The 16,501-nt window shown below is 44.4% G+C and overlaps 1 protein-coding gene and 1 pseudogene across 2 annotated transcripts in view; one reads left to right on the forward strand and one right to left on the reverse strand.

The window, feature by feature from the left end:
* Positions 1–16,501, forward strand: part of PBX1 (PBX homeobox 1) — a 260,512-nt gene that overhangs the window by 85,403 nt on the left and 158,608 nt on the right. The window lies entirely within an intron of this gene.
* On the reverse strand, positions 16,001–16,120 carry LOC136650382 (5S ribosomal RNA; annotated as a pseudogene).

The raw sequence follows: 16,501 nt of genomic DNA on the forward strand, positions 1-16,501 counted from the left end.
AACCCTGTGTGATTGGTCTCTGATCTCATGAAGAATCAGATGTACCCATGTAGTTTTTCCGTTGTGTGGACTGAGGCAGATGTGCTCTCCAGCATTGTTACATTTGCAGTAGCCAGAAAGTGTGTTACGCTGCTCGAACATGCTTTCCAGCGGTGTAACCTCCAGTTAGGATTGGGCCATAAATCTCTGAGGCCTCTTTGGCAGTAGCTAAGGGGGTGAAGGAGGTAGCAATTGCACTGGGCAACAAGCTGAGCTTGGCGCTAGTGGCCACAATTGTGAAAACCTGGGTATGTACGAATTATACCATCATGTTATATATCATTGGAATTATACGGATTATATCATCATGTTATATATCATATATCATTGGAAAAGTAATTTAATGCAGAATGCAATGAAACAAACAGCATTGGAATATCTGTATTCTATCAAACATTATGGCCAATTAACAAGAAAATGAAAACACAACTGCCTTATGGAACAAAAAGTGGATTTCCATCACTCAAAACTGACCAATAAGGCTAATTATTCTGAGAGCCAATGAGCTCTTATTATGATATAGCATAGAACCAATAAGGTATTAATATGAGTCAGCTTTCATTTCTACAGATCATAATAGTTGCTAATTGGGTAAAGAAGCACTTTTTCAAATGGTGCTCCTCTTATATTAAGGGGAAGGAGGCAGGTTTTCTCCCAATTTTCATTTTTTTGAAAAACCCAGGCATGACATCACTTCTGGGGCATCATTTTGAGCTCAGGACTGGGCTACATGTTTGGTTTGCTCCCTCCCTGCACTCTGACCCAAAAATACAATGTAGAGGATTGAGATCAACAAGAGGCTCTTCTCCGTGGTATTTGGTAATGTTTGTTTTAAAAAAAAGTCTCACAATGATTCCTTGCTTCATGGTGAAATAAGTTCGCAACCAGTGGTTTCCATGGGCTTTTGTTTCTGCCTTCTTTGTGTCTAGTTCTAGTGATCCAGAGCCTGCTGAGGCATTGCTCCAGCCAGCTTCTTGAACTGATGGCAAGGTCAGAAGACAAAAAGCGTTGCATGTCCCATCCAAGTTGTTGGCCATGTGCTGCAGAACAAGGGCAGTCAGAGACAGGTCCCTCAGTACCCCAGACTTGTCATTGGGAACAGATGGCTTGTTTCAACATGAACCTAAGTCCAGCTGAGCCCTTATATACTTCCTTGGCCTGACTGCCCTTCCTAGGCTACATAACCTTCCTTAGCAGTGAAGAGCCGTAATGAGAAAGTCCTCTGGCCTAAAGTCTATTAACCCTCTGCTGTTTCCTGGCAGGTGCATTGCTTATGTGCCAAATGAGCCCTGAAGCAAGTGCAGCTTTTGGTGGCAGTGGTGCTGAGGTCCTGGCTTAGGGGTTGCTGAGGTCCTGGCTTAGGGATCTCTGGTTTAAGGAGTTCCTGGCTGCTAGGTTCATCAGTATTAGGGCCCATGTCCAGTGTATCCACAGCCTACCTGAAGGCATAAAATTGTGATGTATTGCGTTTGCGATTAGAATGTTGGACCAGGGAGAACTGCGTTGGGGCAGGGGCAAGGAGATCCATATATCTCACCCTGAATTTCTTGGAGGAAAGTTGTGGGATATATATACAATAAAGACTTCCTTGGCCTGTTGCAGAACTTAGATTTCTACACTGGAGTCTTAATTTTCAATTGTCAGCTGCCTCTGGATAGAATTGTTGTGCTTGTAAATGGCTGGTGTTTCTCCCGCCCAGATTCAGAGCAGTCTCAGTTCTTGCCTTATTAGACTTTTCTTTGCCATTTACTGTCTTTTTCTGAGGTGGGGAAGAAAACAGGTGATGGATGGTTTTGTCCTGTAGGTTACGCACAGCCCCGGGGCACCTGCCATTCTGTGGCACCACCACCTTGTGATGAATCCCTCTTTCTGTCCAGTGGCAGAAGGACACAGCTGTGAGGTTTAGTATGAGAAACTTCCTTGTGCATTTTCTGCAGCACCGATGTCTGGGCTGCCAGTGCGTGATCTGTCAAAGTGCCCTCCATGAAGAAAGAGCAGAGCAGGGGGCCTCATGTTAAAGTCAAAGGAAGAGCTGCCTTCCTTTAGCCTCCAGCTATGTATGGAGCTTTGCTCTGGGCTTGACAGTAAATAAATAAAGAATGGGGGCGTGAGGAGAGGAACAGTAGCCCACTTTGCTCTCTTGTCGGATCGCCATATTCCTGATTTCTGAGAAGTGGGCTCAGTATCAGGTTGAGAAATGGTGACTTAGTCAGTCACCAGTAAGGTTATAACTGAGCTAGTTTTAAAATGAGGGTTCTCCCAATCAGAGTTCAAATCTTTAGCTACTAGATCCTGTTTATCAGTTTTTATCATTGTTTTGCCCTGGTTTTATGTTTGTTTGTTTGTGTGTTGCTGAAATCCTTCCTTAAGGATTTAATGGGGGGGGGGGGGGAAATCTTGTTGTGGAAAGGAAAACTGAGACAGCCTCTCCTAAAACAAATATTCAGTAATATTTTCAAGAGGGCTGTGATCCTAAATATACTTACCAGGGAATAAGGGCCCAATCCTATGCAGTGCGCACCGGCTCACTGCGGGCATGCACTGTCACAGATATGCCATAAGGCACATTTGCAGGGGTTAGAGCCAGCCCAGCACCGGAGCTGACCCCGCGTGAGCAAGCGCTGGGACAGCGCCAGTCGGAGGCTGTTGTTCTGCTGCCAGGTGCTCTGTGTGAATGTCCCCCTCTCCTGAGGAGCTGGAAGCAGCTGCCTGGTTGTTCTCAGGATGCCCAGGCAGCTCAGGATTGGGCTGTAAAGTCCCATGGAACTCAGCGGGCTTTACTTCTGAGAAAACATGCATAGAGTTGCATTGCACATGTTCTAAAACCTCAAAACAGTCAGGTACAAATTTTGTAGGCAGGTTTTAATTGAATTTATATCAAAGCTCAGTTTCACCTTCCCAGCTTAGTTAGTATGACTTGAAAGCTAAGTTCCATGGTAAAAACTCACATTTTGAAATGCAAGTATTGCAATGAAAATTTAGCAAATCATCATGTTCACAGTGTGAACAAATTTGTTTCAGCTCTGTTACCAATTTTTCTCTCCAATGCAATTTCCTGCTGAGTTGATTCCAAGTTTCAGCATTTGGGGTGAGAGAAGAGACAAAAACTGCTTCACAAATATGTCTGTTTCATACATTCTTGCCTGCACAGTTCCTACCTATCCATAGGTAAACATGCACACAATCAAAACAAAGTATGTTAACCACATGGTTACAGATATCACTGGCAGCAATTCTCTGAATCATAGCAGAACAGAAAATGACACTGTGATCCTGGGAATTGTTACTGGCCATGTCACATTTGGAGCCTCAGCTTCTACAGACATGACTTATCAGAAGATGTACTATGTGTCGAACCAACTGCTGAACAAATTCCCCTGATAAAGAGCAACAAAATGTATCAGGAATTATTTGTTAAATGACTGGTGCACCTTGTTGGCTTTGCCAGATGCGTTCTCTCATATTTTGATAAGAACATTAGCAATCGGTAATGTCAGGATTGTTTTTCATATACTGGTGGTCCATTGCCTGAAATGGCCCAGATGGTCTGACATGGTTGGTATTAGAAAACACTAAGGCCCAAATCCTAACCCACTTTTCAGCACTGGCATAGCAGTGCCAATGGGATGTGTACTGCATCCTGCAGTTGAATGGCAGTCATGGAAGCCTCCTCAAATAAGGGAATGTTTGTTCCCTTACCTCGGAGCTGCATTGCCCTTATGTCGGTGCTGGAAAGTGGGTTAGGACTGCACCCTAAGTTTATCAGTAGGTCTGATAAGTACCCATTTGTGTGTTCCTTCCTTTCTAGTGTATAGTCTGACTTGCTTGCTTGAGCCATCTATCTTTGTTTTCTGTTTCTTGAATCATAAACCTCTCCTTGGCCTTGAGACTACTTGTTTTCTCTTGTTCCGTGCTTTAAGCACACAGTAATTGGAATGAGAGGAATTAATCTCTATAGTGATTGATGTGTGAAATCATGTATTGTGTGTGGAGTATGTTACCTTGGGAATCAGGTCTGAATTTAGATTATCTTTGGGGTCCTTCCTGCTGTTAGTCCACGATGTAAGATTTAGAAGCAAGGAGTAGACCTTTGAAGTATATGTAGGTAATCTCTGGGTGAATGAATCACAACCAATATTTCTTCCCAGAAACCAAAGTTCAAGACTGTTGCATAATTTGAAATCTGTGAAGAGGACCGGAACAGATCTTTTGACACATTCTGGCTAAGGAGTTAGGTCTATTGACTAAGATGAAAGGGTGATATTTTTATGAGTGTGTCCTTTGAGACAAAATAGTGGTTTCTGTGGTGAGCTTTTTCTAAAGGGGAAGTTAAGCTGTGAGAATTGTCCTTAGCCATGCTGCCATGTACTCTGAAGCCTCACAACTAATTAATGCCTGGGGACAGGAGTCAGGTACTGTGGCCTCCCTCTTATTGTCTCTGCTGCCAACTGCCTTTGCTGCAGAGCCTCTGGCTGAAATCCTGACCACCCTTTCCTGAGAGTAAGCCCCATTGAACAAAATAGGACTTACTTCTGAGTAGACCTGGCCTGGGATTGTGCCCTTAGTGTCTCAACTAGTGTAGTATTAGAAATACTGAGACACAACATGTCTTGTCAAGGAAACCGTCCCTTGTAGTCATACCCAAGGAGAGCCCTGCTGTTGCTACCAGAACACCCAACTCTCCATCCATCCGGATGAAATGTAGCGGGAGAGGGGAAAGGTGTGCAGAAAAATAGATCAAGCTTAGATGCCACCTCAGTCATCTTTGTTGCGCTGGTGTTGTGCACTAAGAGAGTGAGCTATAAATGTTCCTGGTTCAGCAATCACCTTTGCTGTGAATTCTCTAGGTGGCCTTAGACAAACCCTTCCCTCTCGACCTCAGCCCTCCTCCCCACCCATGATATGGGGCTTATAACACTGACCTACTTTACAGGATTATTGTACCGATCACAACAGAATGTGTATGAAATGTTTTGAATATTCTAAAGTGCTCTAGAAATGCTCAGCTTCAGTACTGGGCTACTGTTCAATGGATTATCAGCTGTTCTCACACAATTTGTGGTATTTATTTATTGCACTTCTATCCTGTTCTTTGGCAAGCTAAGAGCAGCCTCCATGGGCTTCCAGCCAGGCTCCTATCCAGACACTAACCATGATGAGACCTGCCGTCATGTTTTTGTTGATGCAGCGTCATGGGGGTCTCCCACGCGTTGGAAATGTGAAGCAGACATTGGCAATGGAATGGAGAAGGTGGTGGAATGGAAAGTTCAGAATCTGACTGACTTGTCAGCTGTCCTAGAGCTAACCGAGAAATTTCCAAAATACCATTCACTTGCACTTCTAAATTCCCACTTATACTGGGATGAAGACAAGAGGAAATGTCAAAGATGAGCGGGCATCAGTGGCCCAACCAAGTCAAGATCCTGCTTCAGCAGTGTTGCATACCATCTAGACCTGAGCAGTCCCTACTTGAAGGTTTTGAATTGACTAAAATTGAGACAGAGGCAAAATGGGAGGGGACTGAAACTGACAGCAGTTTCCAGGGAGTGGTGAAAATATTGGGAGAGGGGAGAGGGCTTACCAGTTCAGCAGCAGCAACATTGTTCTTGGTGTTTTTTAAAACTATTTTGCAGTGGGAAAAAATGGTGAGTGCCATTTTTCTGGTGAATGCCATTGTTTTTCTCAAAACATGCTGGGAGTAAGCCCCTTTGAACACAGTGGGATTTATTTCTGAGTAGGCTTGCTTTGGATGATCATGATAGGATTGACTCACTGATGAGAGCAATCCTCTCTGGTTGGAAGGTGAGAGGAGACGAAAGAAGAGGGAGGGGCAGCTAAGAGCAAATGGTAAAGTAGGGGCAAGAAAGGTGCTGTTGCCTACTCTGTGCTCTCTCTGCCTGAGCTGCCATCATGTACACACTTTCCCAGTGTAAGTCCCATTGAACACAATTTCTTGTTCTGGTGGTGCCTTTCCTGCCCTTTTCTTCTTCTACTCTGAAGTGGGAATTCTCAGTTTCACTGCAGTGCCATCCACTCAGGTTGAATATCTGAGTTTCATGTTTTTGTGCTGGGTAGTGGGATTTGGTGGCTGGGATTAATTCCTCTGCAATTCTTACTCCTTTGTAGTATACTCTTCTACCCAGGGCCAGGCTATTATGCACCCGAGGCAAGGTTAACTGCTTGCACCCCCCAAAAAAATGTTTTTCATAAAACTTTGTAATTATATTCCATAGCACTATTGTGGCATTTATTTTAAAATAAAAAAAGTCAGTTGCATTTTTACATGGGTTAAAAAAAACTAATTGGCATCAAACTGAGCCCCTCTGAAGTCTGTGCCCTAGGCAGCTACCTAGTTAGTCCAATGATAGCACCAACCCTGCCTCCACTTGTGGATTAGAATGCTCTGTGTTCTGCCACATCTGTATTTACAAGCAATTTGCTTTCCCTCTGCTGTTTTTCATGCCTTCTATCATTCTGCAATACCGTCAGGCTTCTAAGGGCCCATGTCTTTAAGTACCTTGTTTGGCTGTTTACTTTAGGGGGAGGTTAAATAGTTGCAGGAACTCGAATCCAAATTGGAGTCCCCTGTACCTGAGACTGGCAAAGTTTCTCTAGGTGGGGAGAAACTCATCCCTCCAAGAGAGAGATTTATGAGAACCATTCCTAAAGCCTCATAGGGCTGATGTAGAGATGAGTGAATTTCCCCCAATCCAGCCTGCATTTGGAAGAGTCCTTTTTTGCTCTGTTATTTAAACAGTTCCATGATGCACTGGGGTAAATTTGTAATGAAAAGAGACACATATAAAAAACTGCTGCACAATGTAGTCATGTGCAGATCTGAACAAAATCCAGACAAAAAAGGAAGAGTGGCAGATCATTAAGACATTAGGATAACTCTTGAAGCTAGATAAGGTAATGCAAAATAAAGGATGACATTTGAATGGGGAGAAGTTGTATGCCTTTATGATTGAATTGTATGAGAAGATCAATAAACAGGGTTATCTTGTTTACGCTTTGCCTTCCTGTAGTTGCTGCATAATCCTAGTAATGTGCCAAAAGCAGAGACAGAAGCCTGAGTTAAAATGTGATTCCAGGTGTGCACAAAAACCTACCTAAGTGGTCTTTCATGTGCCCAGCTTTGCTTTTAAAATGGACCCTCAGCTTCTCCATAATCATTAGCACACCAGAGTAGTACTCACCTGGGTTACAGATCCCTAGTGGAGTAACCCTATATGTGTGGGCAACAACACCATTTCAGTTTCAACACTGGGATTTTTGTCCCATTTAAATCAGTCTTGAGAATGGACAAAGCACAATTACCTGGTGATAGCAATAAGCTAATTACTGGATTAATTGGATGGTGAAATATCCCTAAACCCCCATGGAAATCAATGTGTTTTTTTTTTCTTTAACCTCTTTCCTAAATGTAGGTCACGGTTAGAAGTTTGAAATCCTTACCAAGTTCCTAAGAGTGAAGCCTATGTTGCTTATTTAGGTTTGTAGGCCACACTATACCCATATATCCTTATCACACCCACCTTCATACCCATTTAGTGAGTTAAATGCTGTTCTTTCTGTTTACAAATGGTGGGAACTGGGTAGAAGGAGGGGTTCGATTCTAGCTGTTTTAATTAGTGCCCACAGCACCATCTTCAAGAGTACTGTACTGGGAATGCTAGTTCTCGCAAAACCTTACAGCAAGCAGTCCCTCCCCAAGGACTACTGCTTTTGAATCCTGTGAGGTAGGTTGCTGCTCAGATTTTACACATAGGGAACTGAGGCAAAGAACGTGTGCATTGGCAGAGGTGGAACTGGAACCTATCCTTGCTGGCTTCAGGCCAGATGCTCAAACCATTGAGAATGTTGTCTCTGTATGTGTGTAATATTCTGAATGAGCGTGTTCAGCCAGTATTTGTAGTTGCCCCTCCTGGCATGCATGGCAAGATATGAGATGCCCAGGGGATTTCAGTGCAGTGACTTGTCAGTAATACTTTTACGGGGAGGGGGGGCAGTAGGCACACATATGGTCTGAAAGAGCTGATAAACGGCAGCTTCAAGCTCTGTGTTGCTGACAAGTGTTAACAGGCCGGTTTAGCTCAGATGTAGAGAGTTTCCATGAAGAGACTGGACATGGACTAAGGTTGCTAGCTTCCCAGTGCCTTCCTCATTGGGGCTTTGTTTTTGGGAATCTGAATTCTTTCAGGTACCCTGGTTTCCTCTTAATTTGAATTAGCTGGACCGGCTTCTCTGGAGTCTGAGTCCCTGGGCTAAAAGTACAATTGCCTGGATTCAGAATCTCCAAACATTTCAAATCCACTTGGCTGCCTTTTAGGGAAAGTTTTGGAGATGTAGGTTAATCCAAAAAAAATTTTTTGTCTTGAAACCTTTTTTCCAGAGATGGAAATTTTCGCCTGATGTTATGTGTAAAACCAAGTGTAAGAAAATTGCATTCCTCATGAGTTGCTTTCCCCTGTATACTGAGTCTTGATTTTTCAGTTCAGTCCATGTCTTTTTACCTGAAGTTTTGGGGCTGAATCTTAGGAATATAAAAGATGTTTCCAATCCTGTTAAAGCAGATTTATCTGCAGGTGAGGCTCCTTCCTCTTAGACCAGTCGTTTCCAAACTTCCTTTACTGACTGGGCCGTTGTCTGTGGCTTCCCATTAGGGCTGCAATCCTATACATTGTATAGGGCGGTGGGGTTTTCTGTGAGGATTCCATAGCTCCCTGGCTGGTTTTCACAGCTCTCTGGGGAGCCACAGCCCTCAGTTCGGGAACTACTGTCTTACAGCCGAATCCTGAGCTGCCCGGAGCTGCGGGACCCGGCAGCTCCATGGAGGGCTCCTGCTGGATTCAGCGCCTCCTGCGCTACTGTGGGAGGCTCCTTGGGAGAAGGGGACATCCGTCCCCTTCTCCCGAGTAAAGAAAACAGCCCCGCAATGGAACTACTCATTTTAGCAGCAACTGTTTGGTCACTGCTAAAGTGAAGGCACTCGTGTAGGGTGAACAGCCCTACACGAGCGTCCTGGATCCTGCGGAGCTCAGCTCCGTGGATCCGCCTCTCCCACACCCCGACACACCTCCCCCATGCCCCCGACCATGCCCCCATCTCCCATTCCGCAGCCCAGCGGTCACGGAGACCATCGAGTCGCAGAACCCGGGCGTCTGCCGCGCACTGGCTCAGCGCTGGCCGCAGCCGTGGAGGCGTGGCACAGACCACAGGATCGGGCTCTTAGAATGTTTTCTCAGCTTGCACATGTAAACATCAAGCAACACTGCAAGAAGTTTTTCATTGGCCTAGCTAGCTGGTGGTGATTGAGGCGAAACTAGTGGGTTTGGGGGCATATTTCAGTAGGAGCTTTGCACACAGAAGGTTCTGATTTTAGCCCCCAACAACCAAAGCTGCAGGAGTGGGAAAGACCTCAGTTGTGAAGTCCTGGAGAGTTGCAGTTGGTCAGAGTACCCAGCAATGGGCTTGATGGTCTGACTCAATATATAACAGCTCCACACAGTGAGTAGGGCAGGTTGTTTCCCATTTCTTTATCCAACTTCTAATATATGTATGTAACACATTTAACACGTAATTTTTGTTCTAAACCTTCATTACCTGTTCAGAGCTCTGGGGTGAGTGGTCTAGAAACCGAAATAAATGAAGAAGCAGAGGAATATGACTTGAAATACCTAATGTTTTTCATAGGCTGGTGGTGGTAGTGGTAGGGCTTTAAGTTGAGCTAAGCCCTAGAACCTCTGGAACACAGAAAATTTTTCTGAGCATGCAAAGAGTTTATTTCTCTCACCACCTACTAATTACGATGTAGCCTCTTACTACTATGCGAGATTAAGGGTAGAACTTCCATCAAAGAAGCCCCCCCTCCCAGCTTGACGTACTTTAACAACTGCCCACAATGCATGTGTTTGGCACAAGTATGGCAATAGTGGCAAAGCAGAATTTGGCTTTCGTTCTGAAGTTCTTGCTCTCCCCTACTACTCCACGGTTAGGGCCTTCTCCCCCACCCATGGAAAGTGGCCGAGTGTAATTATGCAGAAAGCTCCATTGGAGCTATATCAATAAGACAGACGTCTGTTGTATCATTCTCTCTCAGTAAGGCATTTCTTCTCCCCAATTGCTCATATAGAATCATAGCCTAATAGCATCCCATTAACATAATTGCCAACACAACTAGTGTTCCGTGTCTCAGAGCCATTTACTTACTTTACGATAAAAAAAACCCTACCAAAACCAGCCCGAGAATCACAACTGAGCTGGTTCACAGGGAGGATGCTTAGGCTGTCTGCCCCCCTCCCTTTTGGTGCTGTTCTGTTGTTTGAGATCCGGGTGGCAGAGGATAAACATGGGAGGGGTGGGCTCAGCTGCAGGATGTGGGATGCTGAGCAGTCCGACCAGACTCCTGAGCAGACGTGTGCTAAGATCTAAACGGATTCTGCCAGGCGAAATGAAATTCCCATTATTTTTAATTAATCCTTAATTAAAATATATTACTCCGCAGATTCCGCAAATCTCTCTTAATATGCAAATGCAGCCCATTCAAGGATATTTACATATCATTAATTAAAACGGCACATTCTTTCAGTCTAACAAGCTGAGGGCCATGGCTGCTGCCACACTGGCACACCGCAACTTGCCCTGGCACTGCCAAGGCCAAACCGTACAAAGATGTTCAGTGTCGGCCACTCGGCAAGGGGTTACAGCACCATCATTTCACCTCTAGGACCTCAGGTGCCAGTCGTGGCTAGGGTCATGTGCTATGTCACCCCTTGTGCACAGGGTCAACTGGCTGCAAAGAAGTCACCATTTGGTATGAGACCAAGTGTGCCCTCATAACGTGCAGCAACTCCAGGGTAACCAATTCATTATCTGTGGCAGTCTTTCTATGACCTCCTACAAATAGCACATGTTAATGTTTGCGGTCTGTTTTGGCAGGACTTCTCCATGAGTGTAACACACAGCCTGTTTATATGGAGTAGTATAGTGGCTGCTGTGGGTAGTAATTTGAGCACCCTACAGTGACCCTACACTTGACAGAGGCATAGTCTGATAAGCGATTGTCCTTAACAGAGAAAAGCATGAGAGCTTGACCAAGGAAGTCTCTGGCTTAGCTTTGGCAAGTTTCTTAATTCGCTCTTCTCTTCCTCTAATTAGCTCATCTGGTCATCTCTGCTTGGTCTGAGTCTCAAAATAAATTTTGCAAGCTTTCCCCCAGGAACAAAGTGGCTGGTGGTTTTGTTGATGTGATTCTGTAAACACTTCCTGCAACATGTCTGGCCTGTGTAGTAATGTCATTGCACTGTCTAACTCAAGGGTGTCAAACTCATTTCATACCACGGGCCGAACAGCATTCACGATGCCTGCTGAGAGCCAGAAGTGATGTCATTAAACAGGTCCAAACCAGAAATAAGCACTCTGTTCTTATGTAGGAACTCATTAGGCAGAAGAGAAAATACACAAATCTTGGTCATATTTCAAGATATGAGAGCCCAGTTATCACATGGGCCACCCTTTCAGCAGTGACGCCTCAGCATTGCTCAGCTGCTGAGAGCCCAAGGGCCAGATAAAAAGCTTCTGCGGGCTGCATCCGGCCCCCAGGCCATATATTTGACACCCCTGGTCTAACTAGTGCTACAGCCAGATTTGGGGAGTAGGAAAGGCTGAAGGCGAGAAGCATGCTGCAGGGGAGCAGCCCAGTCTGGCTTATGCCATTTACTTATCAACGGGCAGCATGAAAGAATGTTTTCTCCAAGCAGAGTCTAGGAGAGGGGGGTAAAGGGGGTAATTTGTACCCAGGCCCAGGGTCAAAAGGGGGGCCCAGGAGCCAAAGGAGGGGGCCCAGAAATTTCCTGAGATCTTATGTTTTCCTATCTACTCAGACTTGTTGCCCACATGGAATGCTGGGGACACCACCGTGAACTGGGGATGCTGGGGACCCTACTGATGCCACTTGGTTTAGTAGACCTGGACTCCAGAGACTTTTCCAGCTGTCTCTACCCTCCCCCCGGCTTGTTTCGCCGCTCCCTGCCCCCATTCTGCTCACCCATCAACACCCTCCCCCACTGTTTCACCTCTCCGCCTTTGCAAAAGGGCCCAAAAGAAACTTTGTACGCCCTGATAAAATTCCTCTGAGGTCCTGACTCCAAGTACTACATGGACAGAAAGATATTTCTGCTTTCAGATTCAGCCACCACGGCTGAAAGCTTTTGTGTAGAGGGAAACAAGCGACCACTTTGCATCTTTTGAGAAGCAGAAAAATGTGACCTGAACTTCTTTCATGCTTTGGAGTGATATAGAAAGGGGGAACTTGCACTTCACTGTCTGAATGAAATGTGTGCATCTGTGAAATATTCACGTTCTTCCCTTTGTCTCCTGCCCTGAGGAGATGGTGCCCCAGTTAAGGAATTTCCCATTCAGGGAAGTTCACCTTTAATCCTTCTCGCTGGCTTCCAGCAAGCAGGTTAAGACAACTTTATTTCAGAAAGCTTTTATTTGAAGTTGATGGCAATTTTAATCTTGGCTTTCATTCTTCCCTGGGGTGATCTGGGTATGGATGTTGATTTATGAAGTTGCTTTTTGCATTTTACTATTTACTGTAATTTTATTGTTCAGTGTTGTACCCATGGTATGTGACGAGAGCATTGCTATGGCATTGTATTGTACAATTAATGACTAATAACAGCCCATAGAACTGATTGGGTTATGCTAGTAGTTTCTTACATTTACATTGTCAGGTGGTTATGCAATGATCATATTAATGAGACAAGGAGAATTCAATCACACTGGATGCCAATAAAGTTGCTAGATCTGGTACCAACAAGAAAGCCAGTATGTTAGTTGCCAAATAACTTTGCTTCCCTGTCCTAAGCACATTTATTTAGAAGCAAGTTCCAAGGAGTTCTGTGGGAGTTGCTTCCAAACAAGCATACATAGGATTGTAGCTTAGAATGAGCCAAAGTGCACATTTGGTGCATGTTAATAGGTGCAATTGGAAGACATGCTGGTATGCATTTTTACTCTTTATTTTATCATGGACAGCCAGCTTTCACACCCATAGACCCCCTCCTACGTCCTTCTTCCTTTCCCCAATTGTCCACACAAAAGCTGTTCTTAGGCTGCAATCCTGTGCACCGTATCTGGAAGTAAGATCCACTGAACTCAATGGGTCTTACTTTTCAGTAGACATATATTAACTTGCTCTGTGCGTCATGTTTCAGTAGATAATAATTGTCATATGCATGTATGTGTACACACACACACACACACACACACACACACACACACACACAGGTGTACTCAGATTATCAGCCGGAGAAATTCAAGGAACCTATGCATATAAACTTTATTCTGGACAAGAATTGAACAATTTTGTTCAGTCAGGACATTTGGAAACCCTAACTCTGTGTGATCTAAAGGTAATCTTGGAAACCTGTCTGAATGTGTACATGGAGTGAACAGTTGTTGAGCTTAGTGAGGAGGGTCATGGGGGTCCATGGTCAAGTGGTCATCGTGTTGAGGATGAATTGGCCCATTTTGTGATTTCTCAGAGCTTCAGGAATGTGAGCCCAGCAAAGCTGAAGTGTTGGAACAGTCTTTCCTTATGGTTGTCTTTGTACTAAGCTTAGCTAGCTAACAGGAGCGTATCTAATGCAAATGGAAAAAGTGCCATTTGTGGAAAGTGTCCCCGAATAAATAACCTCTGAATCTTCTTTCCTATCAGCTGGTGACATTCCGCATTTCTCTTTCCTGCTGCACCAGCCCAAGACATTTAATGATGTGGTGCTTCTTATGGGAAGTGATGTCCATGTTAAGTGTTTCTACCATCACAAAATGGGTAGGAAGGAAGGGGGGAGGGCAGGAACTGCTTTATCCCCCTCCCTTGTTTTTGTTTTTTAAAGATGGTGCATTTAGTTATGTTTTTCACACAACATGGTCTGCCACGGCACCTCCACTCCATTCTTTCCCCACCCCCTAGAAATGCACCCACTGCTCTTTTTTAGCTGCTGGAGGATTTCATTAACTGAATGAAGTAAAAAATAATCAATTTCAGATGTTCCCGGTGTTTGTGGTAATGGTCTCTCTAACCATTCTGATTAGCTCTGTGAGATGGAATTTTTCTTTTAAATTACAGTGTGTTGACATTAAATATAGGGAAAGTTTGAGGGCGGGGAGGGGGGCAAGGGGTTGGGGATGGGCTTCACATTTATCCTTGTCTCATTCCTTTTGCTCTCTTCATCATTTGCTTCATCTTTCTTGCCCTGCCCCTCCCCGCCCCTCCCCCAACACACCTCCAGTGACAGGGTGTGTGTGTGTGTGTGCTAAGCACTGTTTTCCGTATTGCTGAGGAATCCTTGAATTCCAGGCTTGCATGTTTCCCAGCAGGAGCAGTTCTGTGAATTTTGCCTCTGGGGCGGGGGCCGGGGGGGGGGAGAACCAGCACTTACATTGGCAAGCAGTGTTTTTGCTTTATATTTCTGCCCTTCTGCGTCAGATGGGGGCTTGCAAGGTTTGAATTCCCAGTTACATGGCAATTTCAAATGCGTTATGTATTCTTTCTCCTTGCTCCCCCCACATTCCTGCAGTTCTAAGGAATGAATACATTAAGCTTAAAGGAATCCAAGATGGATTTTCCATTTTTAATTTTCTTTTTTTCTTTATTTTTAGTCCCCTTTCCACTTCTTTCTCTTTCTCACTTTGTGTGACTATACTTGGGTATGAATCCAGCAATAGCCTGCTGTCTAGAGTGTGTGCATGCACGGTTACATTAGAGGGGAAAATGCTGTTTGTACTTTTCGTTTTGATATACTGACATCTACACACGCTCACACACCCAAAGCTCTGTGCAGGGATTTGATCTGAGCGATCCCTCGACCCTGTTGGAACACATTAAACACCCTCCCAGACCCCCTTACTCTGTCTCCATCTCTGAACCTTTCACTCTCCTTTAATGAGAATTTCTCCTAATTATTTCAGTGGCTGCAGCACAGGGACCGCAGTGTACTTAGATCTCGATTCTGGGGACGTGACTGTTATGCTGATCAAGGCAAGGGATCAATAATTTAGGCTCCAGCTTTAATGGCAGAGCTGAGAGCTTAAGTGTCTGCAGTCAGGCTCCCTTCTGGAGATTCCTGGAGTATTAATGCTTTCCACCAGATTTTTGGCTGCCTGCTACCACTGCTCTTTGAGATACCCTATATCTTTTGACATGCACATACTCATATAAATTTCCTTTCCATCAGCACTGATTCAGCCATGGTACCTTCTTTTCACGTTTTCCTGGTCTTAAACATTGTCTAGTTATTTTCAGGAACATGAGAGAGAGAGAGAGAATTTCTTTCTCCACACACACCTCTGATGACCTGCTTTGCTCAATAGGTAAAAGAGAGTACTTACATGTAAGAAAATGTATTTCTTCATGTAGACCATGCACAGGCACTCTGCATTATGGAAACACAGATTTGGCACTCAGGATAATTCATGCGGATGTAAATGCACATCAATTTATTTTGCATAATTTCATCTGCTTTCTAGGATTTCTCTCTTTTTAAAGAATTTGGATTTTTTCTTTTTTCCGTGGTCTGGTAGTTGGAATGGGGAGTGGTGGGATAGAAACGCAAGGGATGCAAAGCTCGATGACTAAATGGGTCAGGGAGATTTAAGAATAGTGATGGGCAGATTCTGCTCTAAAAATAATTTGGAATAACATTTTAATTTCCTGAACTGAGACCTTCCCAGATAGTACCTGGATTGCGCCCCTGGACCACTGCAATAACACTGACATGGCATGAGGTGGGTATAATAATAGTCAACTTTATTTTTGTCCTTGTTTAAAGCTGTTTATAGCAAACAAAATAATTGTAAATAATAAGCCTCAATTTATATTACATTAAAAAGAGTTTCTTAATAGATCATACAAAATGGTTGGCAACCTTCAGTCTCGAAAGACTGTGGTATAAGCCTACAGCACCTGGTATTCCCAGGCGGTCTCCCATCCAAGTACTAACCAGGCCTGAGCCTGCTTAGCTTCCAAGATCAGATGAGATCAGGTATGTGCAGGGTAACAGTTGCTGCTAGCTATTTCTAAAAATAATATTCATAACTACAGAGTGCTGCAAAAGCCTTCAAGGTGTAGTGGAGCCTTCCCCACTGTTCCCCATTTTTGCAGCTCAGGCTCCTAAGGTGCCTCTGTATTCGTGGGGTGTTGAGGGTGGCTTGATTGAAGTTATTAAGTCCAATAATGGCTTGCTGCCCTGGAAACCAGAACCAGGGGACATCCACTAAAATTGAGTGTTGGACGGGTTAGGACAGACAAAAGAAAATATTTCTTTACTCAGTGTGTGGTCGGTCTGTGGAACTCCTTGCCACAGGATGTGGTGCTGGCATCTAGCCTAGATGCCTTTAAAAGGGGATTGGACAAGTTTCTGGAGGAAAAATCCATTATGGGGTACAAGCCATG

Source organism: Tiliqua scincoides, chromosome 4, assembly GCF_035046505.1.
Source record: "Tiliqua scincoides isolate rTilSci1 chromosome 4, rTilSci1.hap2, whole genome shotgun sequence".
Lineage (NCBI taxonomy): Eukaryota > Metazoa > Chordata > Lepidosauria > Squamata > Scincidae > Tiliqua > Tiliqua scincoides.